At 46.4% G+C, this 6251-nt stretch overlaps 1 pseudogene; it reads left to right on the top strand.

Moving 5' to 3' along the window:
• The first annotated feature begins 435 nt into the window (after nucleotides 1-435).
• Nucleotides 436-1093, top strand: LOC123398412 (annotated as a pseudogene).
• The last annotated feature ends 5158 nt before the right edge of the window (nucleotides 1094-6251 follow it).

Below are 6251 nucleotides of genomic sequence, written 5' to 3'. Positions count from 1 at the left end.
AGAAGAGAGTTCCGAAGTAAAACAACTATCCGCTAAGGTCAAGGTGCTTCCTCATTGCGGGATAACCATCGTTAATGTGATGGCCGCGCCGATTAACCAATGCGTAAAGCTGCTCCAACAATGCACACATCCCTTTTGGTGCTATAGCGGGATAAGAGATTCCACTTGATCCAGAATGTTAGGACCGAAAGACCAGAAAGCCTTAGCAGCCATCCTAGCCGATCTCTTAAAAAGGGAAAAGGAAGGTTTTAACCGCCCCTTCACCAAGGAAGGCTATTCGGCATACAACCCCATTGAATGCATAAGTCTGCTAATGTTCAAAGTTTCGGGCATTCACGCCCTTCATTGTTGTACTTATAACTTGTACCCCTTCCTTGCAGCCTTGGAAGCATTGGATCAAGACGATGAAATGTCATGCACCTCAGCCCGAGGATTATGCGCGTGGCGACGATCCCCAATTTCATGAAGACAAGGAGCTTTCGATCACTTTCGAGGACTGGGTGTTTTACCAGGATGGAATTGAGAAACAGAGGGTAGCCCTTGTAGCTGACAACCCTAGTTCCCTCCTTCTTTGGGGAGTAAGAGAAAAACGACGGCCCAACGAGGGGCTACACCTAGGGGTCGTCAGAGCGCTTGCCGGACTACTCCTCAGACAAGACCTGTTGGGGTTGTGTCGAACGAGGACATAATTCCCAAACAAAGGGTGGCAGGAGAAATCCCATCTGTTGCTCCACCGACAAAAAGGTATAAGGACTGACTTATATTCCTTACGAAGATATTTGTCCTTCCATACTTTCATGACCCTTGACCGACCAACGTAGGAGATGTGCGCAACCTTCCCTGCCTGAGGACGGTGTCGAGGTATTAGGTAGTCAACCAAACCCCAGCATGTCGGTGGGCGCCGGAGTATCGAACACGGGTCCGATCCCCAGAGTTTTCGGACGGACTGTCGACAACGAACTCCAAATACGAGAGTGCCATGAATAATCGGCAGCGGAAGGAGGTTCTACATCATATGATATTTTCCGATCAAGAGTTTAATGCTCTTAGTTCGGTCGATGCGTACATTGGAGCCGCGCGCGCTGGCCTTTAAGAAGTAGTCGGGCAAGTGTCTGCCCACCTACACGTAAGTTATCAACCTTATAATATTCTAACAAAAGTTCACACACGGTAGCCCCCGAGCCTTAATTTGATCGGGGCGGCTGAATTAAGGTTCGACAATAAGTAATGTCTCGATGTGCTGGTTTTCAAGCGGGAAAACGAGAGTTTATCCAAAGATCTCCATGAGAGCCAGGCTGATTTATGGGCCAGTAGGGCCGAGCTAGAGGATTCTGAAGAAGTTTACTAAAGAAGCCCATGATAAGGGAGTGGATTTGGTATATGTAGAAGTTTATTTGTAATATATATTAATAGACAAAAAAATTGCTATAGCAGGTGAATCAATAGGCCAAATGCAGAAAGATCTGGATGCCTCTCGAGAAGCTCAACGATATGCTGAATCAGCTTGAAGCCGATGAGTGCGTACTGAGGCGATGTCATGAAGAAAACAACAATCTCAAGGAATAGAAAAAAACAAGCTCAGTAAGTTGAGAGTTTGAAAACTCAGTTGGTGCAATATCGAGAAGAGAACTAGGAATGAAAAATAAGCATGTTGGGTAAGAAAAAACTCTGACCTCGAACTGATTCAATTTTTATTGTGTTGGTCATGAAAATTTGTTCCTCCCTTGGATTAGGTCTTTTGACTGGGCGTCCTGAAAAGGAGGCCACTTACTTTGGGGGTGACCTTTCAAAGGAGCTATCCATTGTGCATGACCGTGCGCGGAAGGCTATGCGGAGTATGGTCCGAGCCTTATGGCCGAACCGAAACCCTCCACAAGGGATGGTTGATCTTGCCGAGCAATTTACCGGAGCCCGTAGTCGCTTAGAATTGTGGAAGGCCTCAGCCTGTCGAGAAGGTGCTCGAGAGGCATGGGCTATGATGAAGACGCGCTTTACCCACCTAAATCCCGAGAAAATGACTCGAGTTGGACCAGTGGGACCAGATGGGCAGGAGATTCCTCCATGTCTCGTGTACGATCAAGTGATGCCCGCCACGCGCTTGTTGCAGGAGGACTATGCATTAGATGTTATAATAGATCACCTAGATCTGTCTACAAGTGTGTAATCGCCTCTAATGATATTTGTGTGTTAAGGCACTTCCCTCCATATTTTAAAAAAAATATCTATAAACGGCCATAGACTTCTACCTCCCCTGTTATAAACAGGGCAGTGTTTCGTACTTTGTATCCTGCAAAGGTAGGAATCAAATTTCTGATAACTAGGCAATCCGACCATGTGGTACTAACAGACAAAAGTTATATGGGTGGATAATGTTATATTACGACTAGGCATAAGAAACATCTTCAAAAAAAAATAGTTCCTTAATGGGTTCCTTTTTCCAGGGCTACAACATAGGTTGTAGTCGATGAGGCTGTTTATCCACTCAACACAGCCAGCGGTTTGATGATGAAAAATTTGTCGAATAGGTTGGCATCGTCCGAGCCGATCAATTTGTTTCTCAAGAAGTGCTAGCTTTTGGCTTTACCCGTCTGCGGTATATGTCCGAGTGAACCGGTCATAACAATCGCAGTGTTGCTCCCTTTACCCTCTAGCTGAATACATCGGGAACATAGAGAGTAAGCACACAAAAGAGGCAACCCAGCATTGCTAGAATCTTAAGTCCAATTGATGAATAAAATGGCAAGAAACAATGTTTTTATTTCGAGATGTATACATGACAAGTAGGTATAACAAATATATGGAACAATTTCTTTCGGAAGCCCCGAGGTGCTACTTGGTCATTCCGTTTAACATGGATAATATGGTAAATGTCCGAGGGTGTTTGGTTAAGCCGAACATTCCTCGAGAGCAGCTAATTATACCTATAGGAAAAGATAAAAATGCGGGTGATACCGGAAAAGGAAAGCGAGAGAAAAGGGGAGTATGATAGTGCTCTAGCCATAAAAAACGCCAAAGGCGAGCTGCATTCCATGGGTTCGGCTCGAGGCGGTTGTCTTTGGATATGCACAGGTGATAAGCTCCTCCAGTGAAAATTCCATCGATTATAAAAGGGCCCTCCCACTTAGGGTAAAGTTTATACTTCTGTTTCTCAAGGAGGCGTAGGACTTGTTCTCCCATGTTATATGCCTTTGCCCGGACTTCCTTGCTCTGATAGTGCCGAGCTTTTGGTTGATATAAAGTCGATCGGCTAGAGCTATGTCGCACTCGCCTTCCAATGCATCTAAGTCGTCTTGCCGATTTAGCTCAGCTTCTTTTTCCTCGTACATACGCACTCGAGGTGCGTCATGTATAATATCATATGGGAGGGCTACTTTGGCCAGTACACCATAAAGAAGAGAGTGTACCCTTTTGATCAATTCGAGGTGGTGCGCAAGCCCCACAACACGGAGTCGAGCTCCTCCACCCGTTGGCAATCATAGTCTTGAAGGGTGCAACAACATAGGTTTAATGCCACTCATAATGAGCATGTTTGCTTTTTGGACTTGTCCGTTGGTGTGCGGGTGGTATACGGAGGCGTAATCGAGCTTTATGCCCAAGTTTGTGCACCAATCTTTTACCTCCTCGGCGGTGAAATTGGATCTGTTGTGTGTTATTATGTTGTGCAGAACACCGTAACGGTGTACGACACTAGAGATAAAATCAGTTACTCGTTTAGCCTTGGCCAAGGTGAACCGCTTTGCATTGATCCATTTGGAAAATTTGTCAACCATAACGAGGAGGTATTTCTTTTTCTCGCCCCCCCCTATAAGTGGGTCGACCGTATCAAGACCCCAGACTGCAAAAGGTCGAGTGATCGGAATAGTCCGAAGAGCTATTGGGGCATATGGCTTTTGTTTGCAAAGAGTTGGCATCCCGTACAACGCTGGTCGAGTGGGTGGGCGTCCTCTCGGGCAGTTGGCAAGTAGAATCCGGCTCGAAGCGTCTTGGTGACTAGGGCCCGTGCTGCTGTGTGGTGACTGCCCATACCGGCGTGTACCTCGGCCAAAAGTTGTCTTCCTTCTTCCTTAGATATTGCTAAGTACTCCTGTGGTGCTCTTTTTATATAGTTCGCCCTTGTGGACCTTATAAATTTTTGATTGGCGGATGATACGTCGCGCCTTGGTTTGGTCGGGAAGCTCCTTGCATAACACATAAGCAAGGAAGGGTTCGGTCCATGGCAATATTATGGCCATGACCTCACGGGCCGAGGGCGTTTCTTCGATTGAAGACCCATCGATGACTTGATCGTCATGCTCGGTCACTCGGGGTACCACCAACTCTACGCCGTCAGCCCCTGTGCGGACCATCTCGTGTTGCCATACTACAGATGGCTTGAACAACCACTCAAGAAAGATGTTGGTAGGGACGGGGTCACGCTTTGCACCTAAGAGGACGAGAACGTCTGCTGCTTGATTGCTGTGTGTTGAGACATGGTGGAACTCTAGTACTTCAAATCGTGATGATATTTTGAGGACAACGTTCCAATAATACGTCAATTTTGGATTCTTAGCATCAAATTCTCCATTGATTTGTGAAATGGCGAGATTAGAGTCTCCTCGCACCTCGACCCGCTGAATGCCCATTGAGGCCGCCATCCGAAGATCGCGTAATAGGACTTATTATTTGGCTGCTTTGTTTGAAATGGTGTACAAGATCTATAGCACATACCAAACATTATCCCCGTTGGGGGATGTGAGAATCACTCCAGACCCCAATCCAACTCCAGACCCCAATCCAACGATAGTTTTGGACCCGTCGAAATATATGGTCCAATGAGCATAAGTGCTATACTCTTTGGAGAGTTCGACCTCGGTCCATTCAGTCACGAAGTCAGCCAGGACATGGGATTTGATGGACCGTCGAGGTTTGTAGGTGATCTCGAAAGGCAGGAGCTCAATGTCCCATTTTTCTATTTGGCTAGTGGCATATTTATTGTTTATAATATCGTTCGGCGGAGCTTCTGAAGTCACATTTACCACACACTCCTCGAAATAGTGATGAAGCTTCCGTGATGCCTTGAACATTGTATAGGCAATATTTTGGTACTGTGGGTACCTGGTTTTGCATGGGGTGAGGACTTCAGATACATATTATACTGGCATTTGAATCCGTAGCTGTTGGCCCTTGGCTTCTCGTCCTACAACAAGTACTGCGCTGACGACTTCATTGGTGGCTGAGATGTATAGCAACATCGGCTCCCCTTTGAAGGGTGCTACTAGTATGGAGTTGTTGGCTAATATCTTCTTGATGTCCTCCACACCCGCTGTGGCCTCATCGGTCCACTTGAATTCCTTGGTTTTCTTGAGCAACCGATGCACTGCATGGCCTGGTCACCTAGACAAGATATAAATAGGCTTAGGGCCGCCATGCAGCCTGCCAACTTTTGGACGTGTTCTAGCTCTGTTGGAATCGCGAGTTGTGACAATGATCATATTTTGGCCGGATTCCTCTTTGCGATACAATAAATACAAGGAGTTTGCCGGCGGGGACACCGAACATGCATTTATCCAGATTAAGCCGAATGTCGTATTCCCGCTAATTGGCAAAGGTCTCCCTGAGGTCGTCCACCAGCTGTTTGACGTGTTTGGTCTTGAAGACCACATTGTCTACATATGCCTCTACTCTTTTTCCAACTTGTTTCCACAAGCTAGTCTGAATCATGCGCTGATAAGTGGTGAGCGTGTTTTTCAGCCTGAACGACATAGTGTTAAAATAGAATGGCCCGTAGGGTGTTATGAATGTGCGTGTTGTCTGATCATATTCCTTCATTTTGATCTAGTGGTATCCGGGGTAGGCGTCGATGAAGCATAGGGAATCATGGCCGACTGTGGCGTCGATAATCTGATCTATTCAGGGCAATGGAAAGGGATCCTTTGGGCACGCTTTGTTTAGGTCTTTAAAATTGACGCATCGCCAGTAGAATTTATCCTCCTTTGGTACCATCACAGGTTTGCCAACCAGCGGGGTGTTTAATGTCCCTGATGAACCCGACTTCTAGTAACTTGGCGAGTTCTTCGACCATAGCTTGGTGTTTAGGTTTAGAAAATCGGCGCAAGGCCTAATTGACTCATTTGAAACCGGTGATTAGGTTCAGGCTATGCTCTGCCAGCGCTGAGGGATTCCTAGCATGTCTAACGGATGCAAAGAAAATATGTCCTAGTTTTTGCATAGAAAAGCGCGTAGTGCTTCGTCGATTTCAGGCTCCAGTTGTG

This window comes from Hordeum vulgare, chromosome 1H, assembly GCF_904849725.1.
Source record: "Hordeum vulgare subsp. vulgare chromosome 1H, MorexV3_pseudomolecules_assembly, whole genome shotgun sequence".
Classification (NCBI taxonomy): Eukaryota; Viridiplantae; Streptophyta; class Magnoliopsida; order Poales; family Poaceae; genus Hordeum; species Hordeum vulgare.
Note: the sequence above shows the minus strand (reverse complement) of the source record. Positions and strands in the feature narration are given on the sequence as shown.